The following is a 17,061-nucleotide window of genomic DNA, read 5'->3' as shown; positions in this document are numbered from 1 at the left end:
AACAGTATTTAAAAAACATTTTTTTCTGTTCTTTTCAGGCAAGGTCTAGATTACTAAAACCAAAATTGAAAAAAGTAATCCTGTAAAAGGCATCATTTCCCCACAATATTTCTTGCTTTTATCTGCAAGCAAACAGTCTGAGATTTTTTAGGATGCTAACTTTTTATTCTGAAATGTGATTCAACATGTCAAGTCACTTTTATTGCCCTCCCTCAAAATGATCTTTCAGAGAAATACTAGAAATTATAAATATTTAAGAGTATTACTACTTCCTCATTTTTAGCCAGGTACTACACTAATAATCAAAAACTCAGAGATGTGAGCTTAAAACTGACTAATCCTTTTCCCAAAATTATTTAAAATTTAATGGCACCACCAAATCACCTAGAATGGAAGTGTTGTCTTTCAGTCTTTCAACTTGCCTCAGGTTGAATAAACTGAGTGGTGTAGAGCAAGCCTCCCCCAGAAATAAGTAGGCAAATTTTAATACAAATTCACACACCAAGTGCTGTAAGTATCCAAATTCAGTTCTTTGAAACAATTTTGCTTCTAACATCAGTAAGAAAACTAAACAATATTATGGTCAACAATGCTCCTTAAATTTTAGAATAACTACATAAAAACATTCTTTTCCCCTTAAAATTATTTCTGACATTATTGACATGCTCAAATTTTAAGGTGAGTTTTTCTGATGTTTGTATGTTCCAAATCTTCATGGAAACCACAAAAAAAGCAGTGAAGTCTCCATGTTTCAGTTAGGAACTCAATCTCCCTGAAAATGCTACTTAACCCAGGCGGCATCATTCACCAATACAGTGGGATTAACAAGGGAACTATTCCACATTGTGTCAAATTATTATCATGGGCCTAGATATCAACAAGACATAAAGGCCCACCTTAAACCCAAATATGTCTGAGCAGTCCGTGTTGTACTGTGGCTACAACTTCATTTTTGTGTCGTTCTATCTTACAAGCAAGCTACATTTCTAGGTTAACAGTTCTACCAAAACTGGATATTAAAATTTATTTTTAATGAGACAATATTGCAAATTATGGTCACCCTTTTTTCACAAAATACTTCAAGTATAAAAAATGAGAATCTTTATAAAAATATAGACACCCCACAAATTGGTAGCTGTCTATAACATTAAACAAAGTAGACTTTTAAGAGTGGCTTCACAAAAGCATATCATTTTCATTATAACCATTGCCTGGTACAGGTAAAACTAACAAATGTTTTTTTAAGCATCATTGCAACATTGCATTCCTGATAAGTAAGCCAAACTGTGAAGGATATATGCCTAAAAATTATCATGGCTTATACTATCAGTGGCCACTGGGTTGGGACTAGTCCAAGACCTTAATTTAGACTTTGACATAGACATAGACTGTGTTCTTGACTGAGATTTGGATATTGGTGTTTCTTTTCCTTGATTCCTTTTCATATCTTGAGCCAGACTTACAATGTGTTTTGGAATCTTCATTAGAGGTGCCTCTAGTTTTGGTGTGAGATGCAGACCTAGAACATGATTTAGCCTTCATTTCTTTCTTGGGCTAGGACTTGTACTATGATCTTGAACTGGATTTAGATCTTGAAAAAGATTAATTTCGGTGTTTGAATCTGTCATTGTCTGCATGGCTTCCGCTATGCCGTGGTCCTACTGTTTCCAGGTCTATAAGATCTTCTATACGTGGAATTAGAAGACTGATTCCTTGATCTTCTTTCATCACTTCTGCTTCTGGAGCCTCTGTGTGTGACATCATCACAGTGTGAAAAACTGTACACATCCCTTTCGTCCTTAGCTTTCACCTGATTTGGTGTCTTCCCATCCTATTGTGCAAAGTGTATTTCAATTTGATGCCTACAAATCCTTTTTCTGTCCAGATTATGTAAATCATCTTTGGCACCACAAACATCTGCAAATTGATCATATGCAAATCCTCTTGGACGGCGAGTGTAGAAATCAAGTGGAATATACACATCAACTATGGGACCACCACAAGCAAATTTGCGCCATAAATCTTCAGATCTGATGTCGTTGGCCACATTCCTGAGAAAGAGACAGGTACTGGGGGGCAGAGGGGGCATGAGTCTCGGCCAGGGGCACTAACAGGCTCCAGCGGCAGATCCTCAGACACACACAGCCAGAGGTCTCCCTGGTATGTTTTCATGTATCCCTGAAGGATATCCAGATCTCTTAGGCAACTGATTATACTTGCCAATTTTGATCAGCTCAACATTCTGCACTTAAGTTTTAGACCAATATTTTGCTTCATTTGTTTCAGAATATCACAGATTTTATGATGAATTGTAATAACAAAACATATGAAAGTCTTTGTGTGTGAATGCTCATCAGTGCCCAAAGCTGGTGTTTTAGTTTGCTAAAAATAATCCCTAATTAAGTAGATGAGACTCAGAAATTCTCTTTATACATAAGTGGTGTAACTTTGGAAGAAAGACAAAAGAGTTAAATTTGCTTAACCTTGTTTCTAACTTTATATTCTGTTATTAAATGCAGGCAGCCATCCACCAGAATGTTTTCTGGAAAGTATGTTTTAAAAAACAAATGTCTTAAATTAGAGTCTATGAAAAGTAGCTTATTCAGTTGAGAGTATCTTACTTAAAAGCTTTGTGAACTTTAGAAAGAAAGCAAAAGCCTGTACTTGCCCTTTATTCTTACTAAGAAAAATATTCTTATAGGAAGCCTCCTATCATGACTCATTTACAGTTTTGCATCCGTGAGAAAGGAAGAAGCAGCTGATGCTGAAATCAGTACTAAATGGGTAAAAGAAATTTATGTTAGAGGCTTGTGTGATATTTCCTTTAGCATGATGAATAATTTGTCATTTCCAGATTTAGTGAGTAGCAAGTTCACCCTTAACCCCTCTCACCATTCTGTTTTGTTGAAGGCATTGGGCCAAGTAAGATCAAGCTGTTATGTCAAAATCATGAAATACAAAATACTACTTTTGGACTTTACAAGTAGAATACTTCTATTTAAGTCAATTATATAAATTGTGTTTGTTTTATTTGTATTACTATAAAACAAACTCATGAGACACTCTCACTTTTAAAAGTGACCTAGTATGATGCAGAAAATATTTATAAATGAATCCAAGGGACAAATAAAGTCAATGAGCACATTCCAAAAAATCAGTGGCCACTGGCTGGAAAATTTTTTTTTCAAATATGATCAAAAGCTGTGGTAAGATAGACTTGACATATAAATATTACACCTTTCCAGGATCATTTTCCAATGCCTTTGAACAGTGGAGCTCTCTCACGGCCACGTTGAGCTGTACTTTGAATTTCTTGCTTTGATGCATTCCTGATTTTATTGCTGTTTAAAGGCGAAGTTTGGGTTTTATTTATTTTAAAAGCATTAGAGAAATATTTGCAGAATGACTGGATTTATAATAAAGACTTCTAACAAACAGATCAGTTAATAAACCAAGAGAATGGTACCGTTATGCGTTCACTTAGAAAACTGATAGAATTTCTTACTTGATGACTCTTAAACACGAATAATTTTTGAAGCTTTTAAAAAGCTTTAATGGTTTTTCACACAAGGATAATCAGGTTTAGAATACATGCCACTTTTCTGTTAGATCTGAACAAATGAAACATTAGAAACTTGTTTAAATATACATCACTGAATGAAAGCCAAAAAGATAATAGGCTGGAGCTTTGTAGGGCCAAAATAAGCAATTAAAATGGGAAGAATTCAGTGTATACACATGTGGCCTACATTATGACAAGCAATTGTTGGACCAGTTCTTTTGTGTTGTTGTTGTTGTTGTTTATAACTAAATTGACATTAGGACTCAACTCACTTGGAGAATCTTTCCTTTGGCCAGCCCAGACTTCACATAACTTTTCAAGTCCTCCCCAGCCTCCAAAGTTGGGTTTTCTCCATGAAGTTTTTCCTGGCTAATTAAATTTACTTTGATTTCTTCTCACCAACAAACTATTAGTAACATAAAAGTTTTACTTCTCTGTACAATGCATTGTATTAGTTTTAAGGTGTGTGCCTGCGTGTGTCTACACACATGTGCATGTGTGTTTCCATGTACATACAAATCTTGCCTCCCATGCAGAAGGCTGCATTTCTTAAGGCAGAGAATATGGCCTTGTGTCTTTGTATTTCCTATGGTACCTAGTGTAAAACATGTCATTAAGCATGAAATGGTTTCACTGTAAAACTTCAGGCTGCTGAGGCCAAAAGGGTTTTTAATGGGGTACACAGGAATTATACTGGAGTCCATGTTTTTGCCTAGTGGGGGATTCATTTTCAACTTGGACCTAAGTTGGAATTTATTCTCCCAGCCAAAAAAGCAGTAGAATATACACCCGCTCCTTGCAACTGCTACAGCTCTGGCAGAACACAGAAGCGACAGACAAAGAGCACTCAGAGAAGACAGAAAGTTGCCAGGCTGCTCAAATAGAGACAGAAGCCAGTCCCTGTGTAATAAATACTAGCAGTAGCCATTTAGCCGACAGCAAGGAGTGAAACAGCCTTCATATTTAACTGTATACAGTTTATGAAGACTATAGGAAAATCTGAAAAGCAACTATAAACTAAGATTTTTCTACTATTAGTAATGAGAAATTCAATGCAAAGAAAGAATTATCCCAATATAGAAAAGTCAGGGGTACAGAGAAGATGTGCATGCCAAATTGACAACAGATGAAAAAAAATTAATCTGTGTCATATCTGGACAGAGACACTTCACTAGTCTCACAGACTAATAATATAAAATTAGAAAAGAATTTCTAAACTCTGCTCAATATCATTTCTAGTTTGTTATGTATACTTATCCTTAAGTAAAAGGAAACTGTAAGGCTATTCTTATTTAATACTGTTCCTCATAGAGCCTTAAGTTAAAGAAACCCCCTAGGTATCAGTAATGACAGAAATCTGAACCTAGTAATTTGTGGGCATGCTTCTGGCCCCTATTTTGAACACACCAGGGCACCATTCTTCACAGAGGATTGCTATTTTAAAAAAAAGTTTATTCTTACAGGCAGTAATGACAGAAATCTGAACCTAGTAATTTGTGGGCATGCTTCTGGCCCCTATTTTGAACGCACCAGGGCACCATTCTTCACAGAGGATTGCTATTTTAAAAAAAAGTTTATTCTTACAGTTTGCTATACACTAATACTTGACTGGCAAACACAGCTATACAATAAATACCTGTTGATTTAGCAACCCCAAATATCATGAATATAGGAATTTCTTCTTTTGAATTCATCTCTAAAATAAAACAGAAAAAAACTACCCGGTAATCTGTGTACATCTAAAAGAAAATAGCAGCATGAGGTTGGATGCTTGATAACATGGAATTAAAAAAGAAAAACAGCTGGCTGTTAATAAGTGTTAGAGGGTGACATTTACCTTGGTCAGTTTACCTGGGCTCAAAGTTTGACATCCCAGCCAAAATAATCTTGTCAATCACCCAGAGTTTGTGAATGTCAGGGAGGCTAACTTGCATTTTCTGAACTCATAAGAGGCTGAAAAATGTCAACTTGATTAATTTACTTGGTTAATTTACAGAGCTTGTAGTCGCAAGTGACAAAAACCCCAATATCAAGCTGGCTTAAGCACAAAGGGAATTTATTGATTCAAATAACCAAAAAAGTTTGGAAGTTTGGCTGCCTTGATGTTGAGTCTCAAACAACATCACAATTACCTGCTTCTCCATCTTGAATTGATTTTCCCCCACATGTTGGATTCATTTGCAGACATGCTCTTCATTCTTAATTAAAAACTTACCACTGCAGCTCCAGATTTCACATCCAGGGTGGAAGGGATAGCCTCTCTTTTCCAGCCATCCTGGATCTTGTTGTCATGGCCTTCACAGGGTCACACACAGGGAAACAATCGCCAGGAGAGGGAGATAGGATGTTGTCATTCATATGAGCCAGTCCTGGAGCTGAAGATGAAGTCAGCCCCACCTTGATGATGTGGGCTGGAGTGCAGGGAATATTATTCCTCAAAGAAACAGCCAAGTGTCATTAGAAAGTAAGAAAGATGCTGGGTGGAGAGGGGGGAAGGGGGGCCAATTTCATTACACAATGAGAAATATAACTGAATAGCATGTTTACCTCAGCCTGACCATCATATTCTTTTCCCCTAAACAAGCTAAAAATGCGGATACAAATTACCAGAAACTTTTTTGGCGGAGAAGGAATTAGATTCAGGGAAATGAGTTTATGATTCTAATACTTTGTAGCAGCATCTTACTGTATTCATCTTCATAGTAATTGTTAACATCTGGGCTTCAGCTTGCCAGGGGCCTCCCTGTAGCCTTATATGTCATCTTCCACACCAATTGTAAAGAAAATTCTAGCTGGTTAAGAAAACTCAGTTTTAAATTGGAGACAGCCAGTTCCCAGCAGAGATTAATTTTAGGACTCTAATCTAGAATTTTTGCACTTGTATGTCAGACTTCAGTGGACTCTACAGACTGGAACGTTTCCTGACATGGCGTTCAATTATTATAACTCTTCCGTTTTCTTGAAAATAATAATAGTCCATTTACTAAGTGTGTAATTTAATCTCTCTGGATCTCAGCTATATCAGTTTCAAATGAGACTATCTAAATTCCTTGCATCCTTTCTCCATGACTTTCTCAACAAAGGAGGTCATTAAAGTGTCACTCTTATTTTACGTAATGTATACATGTTGTACTTTTGCTAAGTTATCATGTGGTATCAGGTGAATTTCAAGTCTCAGTGGCTTAGATACATAGATTTATTTCTCAGTCACAGTACTTGTCGGCTGGGGCTTTGCTCCATGTCATCTTCATTCAAGAGTAAGTCTAATGGCAGAGGGAAGTCTGCCATCAAACTGACATTTGCTGGATGGAGGCTGTTCCTCTAGCCTTGTTCGTTCTTGAATGAAGATGTTATGGGGCAGAGCCCCAGCCAACGAGTACAAGTAAGCATTATATGAAAATGCAGCATTGATGAGGCCTTAAGGTTCTCTCTCCTCTGAAGTGTTTCTGTGATGTCCAAGTCAGTCTAACGCAATAGTTCTCGTAGTGTGTCCTGGAGCCAGCAGAATCAGCAGAACCAGGGGATATGTTAGAGATATAAACTTTCAGGCCCACCTTCAACCTAGTGAATCAGAAACTCTGGGGCTGAGTCCCCACCAAGTCCTGCAGTTGATTCTGAAATGCACTAAAGTTTGGAAACCATTGGTCTAAGGAGTATTCTTAAGCTTCTAATACTTCAAGCCTGCCTAGGTGGTAGCTCCATTTCTCAGTGTCTAAGGGCACATCAGCACCTTTTCGTTTCGTCCAACAGAACCTAGTACTGTTTATAATCTCCATTTGAAACAACAAATCCTATATAGCCTAGTGTTCTAAAATCTCAGCTAGATCGTTGACATGGATTAGTGTGAGAAATATTTCTATATCACCACATATTTGCTTTAAAAATATGTTTTAGCTATTTGCCACAGTATGCCACTTGGACCAATGTTATATGATCTTGAAATAAAAAACCTTGTCTTATTTTAGGGTTCTGCTTTGCCAAAAATATTTATGGCTTTCCCAGCTTTGCCAGGATAGAAAAGCTGCAGGGGTTTGGTTTATAGCAAGCCGACTTGTGTAGGTCAAGGAGGCCTGTGGAAAAATCTGAACTGTGCCTCTTTCCCAAACCAAACTCAGGCCGCGGGCCAAGAAGAGAGAAATAAACACTTAGGTGAAGAATTGTTCATTTCTTCTGAAATATTTAAAAGATCTTTCCTAACAACGCTTAATTTGGGATCAGATAAATATGATTAAAAATAAAGTTTTAGAGGGAATTGGTGAGTTCAGATTTTGGGTTGGATAATGCTTTATTTCCAGCCCATTTGAAATCTTCAAATCATTTTGGGATAATACCTCTTTAATAATCTGTGGTTCTTTGTTTACTTTACTACATACTGTTGTTATTTTGATGAATGTGTCAATGTGATTTGAGCATTTTTGTAGATTTCTTAAGAAATACTGTTTTATCTATTTTTAGGCCATATTTTTTTTAAATAAAAGGATAACTTCTATATCTGAACATTTTATGCTGACTTATTCTTTCTTCTGTGAAGTATTTACAATTTATGCACTAGATATGTGCCTGAGATTTTTGCCTAATTGCTCTCATTCTTTGCGTAATATCTTCCCTTAGAAGAAGGTACTAGCCTGGGACAGAACATAAAAGCATGGTGATATATTGATACTTAACATGGAAGTGGAAAGGGGACAAAGCACACCTTTTAAAGTTCATATTTACAATCCAGTTTTCCCAGGACATATCAATTTGGGGGCATAGATGGACAGGGTGTTATAATCAAAGAAAAGGGTCAACATAATGCTAATAATAAAAACTGTATTTTCTAGTAATTGCAGTATCTCTCTTTCTGTCTTCCTTAGGTAGCCCCAGTGCTCATCACGTGACTCTGTTCACATCTCTGTGTGATGACATTCCCCTTGTGACATCACCCATGTTTTGGGATAGCCTTGCCTTTGTTTCAGTTGCAGTGATACTCATGGGGAAATAAAGAGAAATATCTTATCCTGTTAGACTAAACTGTACATATCTGCTTCTTTTCCCATAATGGCACTTTTTTTCTCCATTTGACCTACCTTCTTTTCCCCCAAAATACAGAGCTCTTTTCCCAAAAAATCTGGCACAAGCTTTCAGGGCTGTTCCAGAAGACAATTTGTGTCACATATTTTGCCTCTTTCTTCTCCTCTAAATCCTAGTGTGTCCCAGCCCAAATCCAAAAACAATTATATCAAGATTATATCAAGTGTGGGTCCTTTTTTCATTTTACATAGTGCCTGACAGGTCAAGAGGTCACTGTTTTTGCCTAAATGCTTTTTTTTTTCTTTTTTAGGGGAACTCAGTGCATTCTTCCATTGCCATTCTCCTGGGGGTGATGATGCCTTTCAAAAATATAATCCTAGCCAGCCCTCCCAAACGTAGCTAGAGATGACCAAGTTTGTAGTACATGTAGGCCCTTCCACTGTGACTTGGAGAACACATAGAAATAAATAGAAATAAAGTTTTTGATTCAGAAAATATCATTTCTGTAATTTCAATAGTCATTATCTAGGTCAACCTTTCAGGGGCCCAGAGAAGGGCAAGGCTGAGTTGAGCTTTGGGAGTGAAGGGGTCCTATGGCTGTGCCACAATATCCTCTTACCTGGTGGTTGCTGTACCAGGAACAAGCAAAGTGGCCAAAGTGCAGAAATGTAAGGAAGATGATAAGGTCAAGATCTAAGACAGTAGGTAAAATATTTTACTTAGTGGAGCACTGCAGTGGGAAAGGAAGCCAGAGCCACTGGTTGGAGAATGAAATGCACAGACAGTATAGAGACCAGTAGGTCTAAAAGGGGTTCCCAAGGACACAGTCTATCTGGCACAGTCCTCTTCTTATGAGCAAGGTGAGGAGTATAGACTTTAAAGTCAACACTATTCCAGACCTGCTGAAGCAGTCTTTTGCTTTTCTTTCCATTAATTGGAGACTGGGAGCCTCCTTAGACTTGACTTTACATGTCAGGGTACTCTGCTCATTGAATGCAACTTTGATCAGCACAGCCAACCCTTTATTCTTTGATTTTAACCTTCTTTCTTTTCCCCACTGGATGCTTCTCTCTCTGTTGCAACCTTCACCCCCACTCTCCACTTCCCCACACTTCATGGCTGACTCTCTGATAAATCTTACTAAATGATTATCTACCCTCTGCTAAAGCACCCTTGGTGAAGGAACATTGCTCACTCTCAAAGTTGTTGATCTTTTCGTTTTCAAATGGCTTTAATTGTTAGCAATTTCTTTCTTCTGTAGTTGGGTCACAAAAGCTTTATTCTACAATATGGTTTTGCAACCATATGCCTGTGGCTCAGGAAAAACTTCAGGCAGGGAGGCACAAGCATTTGCAGAAAAGAGTTCTAGGCATTTATGAGGAGAGTGAGCGCTGATGTGTGAGGCATTATCAACATCTGCTACAGTTCACTCCTTGCACCACCCCGTTCCACTCATGCCCTGCTTTAAGGTAAGCTGTTCTGTTACTAATTCTACAAAGGGGTAGTCAATACCCATCCCCTTACACACACACACACACACACACACAATAAAGACAACAGGAGGATTAGTGGAATAAGCTACAAGTTTAGCTACTGCAGATGACCCCAAAATTATAGTTGATATTCACAGCTCCCTCTTCTACCACCCATTCCAGAGTCCCTTTGCTCTCATCCTCAGCCAGCACTTCTATTGGCCTAAGTCATTTGCCTGGTTGGGTAACACAGACCTAGATCCATGAGGGTTCTGGGACCTCAGTTGCCCTGATCTTGTCAGGTTATCCCCTGATATGGAAACATGAAGAGGCACGTTGGTGAATTCTCTGAATTCCAGTCGTATTCTTTCCTACTTCCATTGTGCAGCAGCAACCCTATCTCATGATAATCAGTATAGTAACCCCTTTCTTTGCTTCTTAGTCTATTGGCATGAGATGCCCAATATGTCTTGGCAGGAGCCAAAGTTTTAGGTGTAGTGAAAACACTGTGTCCCCAGGTAGAGGATTTGCCTCAGCAACCCTCCCCTTCCCAATTGTCTGCACCCTTATGAGGTCACTTAACATTTGTCAGGGTAGCATCTTCTGGCCTGCTATGATGTGTGTAAGCCTAACACTCTCTGCAGTCAGAAAAAGTCCCCAGGAAGAGACCAGCAGTAGGAAGTCACTAGTGAGTAATGGCGTAGGGGATATGGAAGGTGAACTGATAGCATCTGCTACAGTGATACTGTGAAATATTTGCTATGAAAGGTGGCATTAGATATGAGGCTAAAAATCACTGTGCTATACTTTGAACATATATATATATATATTTATGTCACATATTCTCATCTTAATATCGGTACTCTATTGCTTTTATCAGTCAGAGTATCATTCCCTTATACTATGCTATCATTTGGACACCGAAAGTTTTTACATAAGAAAGAGTTGGGGACAGGAAAAAATAAATAAAGTGAAACAGGTATAAACTGGTGTCCTCCCAATTTTCAGGACCTCTTAAATGAGGACAGGAAAGACAGTTGTAAATATAAGCAGGACTTGAAATATTCAGTTACTGAGCATAACATGTGAGTTTTCCACAATCAAGTGGTAACAGAGAGTAGTCTGTTCAAATCCCACTTAGTTCTATGGCCTGGGTGCAAGAGGGAACTTATTTCAGCTGTCAGCCTAAATACAAAATCTGAACTGTGCCTCTTTCCCAAACCAAACTCAGGCCGCGGGCCAAGAAGAGAGAAATAAACACTTAGGTGAAGAATTGTTCATTTCTTCTGAAATATTTAAAAGATCTTTCCTAACAACGCTTAATTTGGGATCAGATAAATATGATTAAAAATAAAGTTTTAGAGGGAATTGGTGAGTTCAGATTTTGGGTTGGATAATGCTTTATTTCCAGCCCATTTGAAATCTTCAAATCATTTTGGGATAATACCTCTTTAATAATCTGTGGTTCTTTGTTTACTTTACTACATACTGTTGTTATTTTGATGAATGTGTCAATGTGATTTGAGCATTTTTGTAGATTTCTTAAGAAATACTGTTTTATCTATTTTTAGGCCATATTTTTTTTAAATAAAAGGATAACTTCTATATCTGAACATTTTATGCTGACTTATTCTTTCTTCTGTGAAGTATTTACAATTTATGCACTAGATATGTGCCTGAGATTTTTGCCTAATTGCTCTCATTCTTTGCATAATATCTTCCCTTAGAAGAAGGTACTAGCCTGGGACAGAACATAAAAGCATGGTGATATATTGATACTTAACATGGAAGTGGAAAGGGGACAAAGCACACCTTTTAAAGTTCATATTTACAATCCAGTTTTCCCAGGACATATCAATTTGGGGGCATAGATGGACAGGGTGTTATAATCAAAGAAATGGGTCAACATAATGCTAATAATAAAAACTGTATTTTCTAGTAATTGCAGTATCTCTCTTTCTGTCTTCCTTAGGTAGCCCCAGTGCTCATCACGTGACTCTGTTCACATCTCTGTGTGATGACATTCCCCTTGTGACATCACCCATGTTTTGGGATAGCCTTGCCTTTGTTTCAGTTGCAGTGATACTCATGGGGAAATAAAGAGAAATATCTTATCCTGTTAGACTAAACTGTACATATCTGCTTCTTTTCCCATAATGGCACTTTTTTTCTCCATTTGACCTACCTTCTTTTCCCCCAAAATACAGAGCTCTTTTCCCAAAAAATCTGGCACAAGCTTTCAGGGCTGTTCCAGAAGACAATTTGTGTCACATATTTTGCCTCTTTCTTCTCCTCTAAATCCTAGTGTGTCCCAGCCCAAATCCAAAAACAATTATATCAAGATTATATCAAGTGTGGGTCTTGTAGATTCACATGCAGTTGTAAGAAATAATTGAGAAAGGTCCAAGTAACCTTAATCTAGTTCCCTCCCATGGTAACATCTTGAAAAACTATTTTGTACACTGTCACAACCAGGATACTGGCATTGATAGTCAAGACACAGAACAGTTTCATCACCACAAGGATCACTCCAGCTACCCTCTTATAGCACCACACACAATTTCCTTCCACTTAACCTCCCCCCCCAACCTTTGGTAACCACTAATCTGTTCTCCATTTCTATAATTTTTTTCATTTCAAAATGATATATAAGTGAGACTTACAACATGTAACTTTGGGGGTTTTTTTTTCAGTTAGTGTAATTCCTTGGAGATTTATCCAAGTTATTGTGTGTATCAATAGTTCCTTCTAATTGCTGAGTAGTAGTCCACAGAATATACTTTTTAAACTGTAAACACACCTTACTGGGAATGCTTCTTTATCTAGGGGAACTTCACTTTTTAATAAAGTACATAATGAAAGAATAACAACACATAATAGGAAAGCTATTTCTTGCTAAAATCTATTTTTTTTCTTTAGCTACAACAATCACAATAATTTGTTGAACTTTCAAAAAGAGAGAAGAGAACTGAGGTGGGAAAGGGGAAGGGAGAGGGAAGATTAGCAAGAAATTGGTAAAGGGCCACCAAAAAGATTACATTGTGTATAATGTTGAATATACTAATTATCCTGATTTGAGGATCACATATTGCACACAGGTATTGACATTCAAGTGTGTACCCCACAGATATGTACAATCAATTATGTTGTTTTTTTTTTGTCTTTTTTGTGACCGGTAAGGGTATCGCAACCCATCAGCCATCTCTATATAGGATCCGAACCCGCAGCGGGAGCGCTGCTGTGCACCCAAGCGCTGCACTCTTCCGAGTGTGATCACATATTGCACACAGGTATTGACATTCAAGTGTGTACCCCACAGATATGTACAATCAATTATGTTTTTTTTTTTTTGTCTTTTTTGTGACCGGTAAGGGTATCGCAACCCACCAGCCATCTCTATATAGGATCCGAACCCGCAGCGGGAGCGCTGCTGCGCACCCAAGCGCCGCACTCTTCCGAGTGCGCCACAGGCCGGCCCTCAATTATGTTTTAATAAATACATTTTTTAAGAAGTAAAAAATAAAAAATAAAGTAACAATGAGATAACCTTACACCTGACAGAATGCCAGAAAATGAATGAATGAATGAATGAATGAATGAATAAATAAATAAATAAATAAAATTTCTGGTAGTTTTAATGAAATATGAGCAGTACTGATATGAATATAGCTGGAAAACACAGTTAGTGTACTTTCAATTTCCATTAATATAAGTGTGTATCCTTGATCATGGGAAGTAAAACAGTAGTTTTGTTCTCTTCTGCATTAGCCAAGTCAGACATGGAGCATTTCAGAATGATGTTGAGAAGCAGGCATGAAGGTTGCAAAGGTATTTAAGAACCAATAATCGTGTCATCCAACAAATTGTGCAAAATGGTAATTCCTCTCTTGGAGAAAATAAGGCTCCATAAAGACTGCAGATATTTAAAATGCTGTTATGTATAGAAAGTAACAGTCTTATTTTGTATTACTCCAAAAGCAGAACTGGGAAATATGAGAAGAGGCAGAGTTTACCTCAATATAAGGGAAGCTTCCTAAGATTAAGAACTCTCCAATTCTTATCTGCCTCTTTTTTATTTTTCATTTTAGCAAATAGTTTTATTTTTTTGTCTCTTTATTACGGCTGTTTAATATTTACTATAAGACAAAACAAATTAAAAAATAAAGGGATTTATGGACTAATGTAACTGGAAAGTCTAGAGGTTCAGTGGGCTTTAAGATCAGTTTGATCCAATTCTTATCTGTCTCTTAAAGGTAGTAAGGAGCCAATACTATTCAATGAGAGAAAAATAACATTTTCAACAAATTGTGTTGGGATAGCTAGATATCCACATGTAAAAGAGTGGAATTGGATCCCTTCCTTACACCATATACAAAAATTAACTCTAAATGGACCCAAGACCCAAATGTAAGAGATAAAAATACACAACTCTTAGGAAAAAATAGAGGGGTAAATCTTCATGACTTTGGATTTGGCAATGATTTCTCAGATATAATACTAAAAGCACTCTCAACAAAAGAAAACTATAGATAAACTGGCTTTCATCAAAATTTAAAAATCTGTGCTTTAAAAGATACCATCAAGAAGGTGAAAACACACACAAAGAATGGGAGAAAATATTTGCAAATCACATCCGACAAGGGACGTGTATGCAGAATATATAAACTTCTTTTACTTATTGTGGTATATCCATTCAATGGAATATAATTCAGGCACACAAAAGAATGAATACTAATACATGCTACAACATGGATGAAACTTGAAAACATGCTAAGTGAAAGAAGTCAGACACAAAAGGCCACATGTTATATAATTTCATTAACATGAAGTGTTTAGAATGGGTAAATCCATCAAGACAGAAAGTAGATCAGGGGTTACCAGAGACTGGCAGGAGTGGGGAATGAAGAGTGACTATTAATGTGTTTAGAGGTTCCTTTAGGGGTGGTAAAATTGACCTTAAAGTAGATAGTAGTGATGGTTGTATAATTTTATGAACAGGCTAAAACACTGAGTGTAGTTTTTATTTTTATTTTTATTTTTTTGACAGCTGGCCGATACAGGGATCTGAACCCTTGACGTTGGTGTTACAATCAACTGAGCTAACCAGCTAGCCCTGAGAATACACTTCAAAAAAGTGAATTTTATAGTATGTGAATTATACCTCAATTAAAAATACGAAAGTAGGAAGATTCCTCATCTGGAAATTTTCAAGCTGTAAGAATTAGGGGAGAGACTGATGTGACCTTTAAATCCTCTTAGATTCAGATTATTTGGGGGGATACATTAAATCAATTAATAGCAAGCCTTGGAGTCAAGAAGCAGGAGATTTGGGTCCTGTTTTTAGCAGTAAATCTTGGAGCAAATTTCAATATTTCTGGGTTTTGGTTTCCTTTTGTGTAAAATAGGGATGATAGTATTTTTCACTGACATCACATTCATTCTGAAATTTAATTAGGATAATGTACATAAAATTACTTTAAAAGTTGCAAAAGCACAATATAGATGTCATATTAGAATATTTCCAGAATTGTAAAATATATATTCTTTTTATGCATAATTTTCAAATCTACTTAATAATTTCATTCTAATTTAAAATATGCTTTCTCCTTAGATACATGTAAAGAAAAAGAGCAGTGGGTGATTGATTATTCAGAGTAGATTTTCAATTAGTAAATAATTTAATTGATTTTTTTTCTCTCTATCTTCCCTTCTATCAGTTGCCTAATTTTAGACATTTGGCTGCTTATTAAAATTTCCTCCAAAGTGATAAGGTAGCTCAAAACACTCCATTAACCTTTAGAAACATTGGTGGGTTTCATAGAAGAGAGGATTAAATATATAAACCAAAAATGTTTCTTTGCTGTATGTAAATTTTGTCCTGGTATCCTGCTATCACATATACAAAAAGTAACAGTTGGGGAGCTATTATAACTCTTGCAGGTAAGTAAAACTTAACTTTAAATTTCAGTGGTGTTGGAATATAAAAAAGAAATAGGATATACTTATATTTTCCTTTCTATCGAGTAGCTCTCAAATTTTTCTCAATAAATATGCTTTAGCTGAAAATGCAAACCATCCTTAAGTTCTAACATTTTAGAATGGTCTGCACATCAGTAACAGCTGTAGAGCTGAATTATTTACTTTTGAAGTCAGTAAGAGCTCAGTCTTGGACTATTTCTCAGTAATTTATTTGGCAAGCACTGCATTTTCTTTCTTCTACTTCTCCCAAAAAGTAGATATTTTTCATACTATTACATATTCCTTTTAAATTTTAGTAAAATTTATTCCTCTTTATAAAATAGTACCTTGAGGTGTTCCTTTAAAAGAGAGGCCCATTTCTGTAGACTACAGAAAGTATGGGTTGTGGGCCGGCCTGGTGGCGCACTTGGTTGAGTGCGGCACTTGGGAGCACGGTGGCCCTCCCGCCGAGGGTTCGGATCCCATATAGAGACCGGTCCGCTCACTGGCTGAGCACGGTGCGGACGTGACACCGAGGGGTTGCGATCCCGTTACCAGTCACGAAAAAAGACAAAAAGGAAAAAGAAAAAAAAAAGTATGGGTTGTAATTCATTCGTGAATTTAGTGTTAATAAAAATCCCTGCTCACCCTTCCCCTATTGTATGTTCTGTTTACCCTTTTCCCCAACAACAAAATATTTATTTCTTTAATTTTCTTATACTATTACTGTATAGCTCTATCCAGAGACTAGCAGAGGAGAATTTTTGTTTTGTTTTTAAATTAAAGTTGATAGTCTTAAAGAATAAGACACGTGTAAATCTTTATTATTCTCAGGATTTTGCCAATGTATTGCTTGTATTTTGACATTGGGTTGTTTTTAAAGTAATTATTACTGAACAGAAATCAGGTCACATTCAGTCTAACCCCCATCCTTCCACATGATTTACTTCCACATATACATTGAAAATTACAATTCATAATGATGGGTCTGAGACACTACAAGATTCTGAATCATCACAGAAAGATACTATTGAATTTTTCATGCTGTTCTTGCTA

General features: G+C 36.8%; 1 pseudogene; it reads right to left on the bottom strand.

The window, feature by feature from the left end:
• Positions 1-1,301: 1,301 nt before the first annotated feature.
• Positions 1,302-2,089, bottom strand: LOC103582290 (annotated as a pseudogene).
• Between the last annotated feature and the right edge of the window lie 14,972 nt (positions 2,090-17,061).

The sequence above is a fragment of the Galeopterus variegatus genome, unplaced genomic scaffold (assembly GCF_000696425.1).
Source record: "Galeopterus variegatus unplaced genomic scaffold, G_variegatus-3.0.2 Scaffold15570, whole genome shotgun sequence".
NCBI classification, from domain to species: domain Eukaryota; kingdom Metazoa; phylum Chordata; class Mammalia; order Dermoptera; family Cynocephalidae; genus Galeopterus; species Galeopterus variegatus.
The sequence above is the reverse complement of the archived record's forward strand: the minus strand, read 5'-3'. Positions and strand labels throughout refer to the sequence as shown.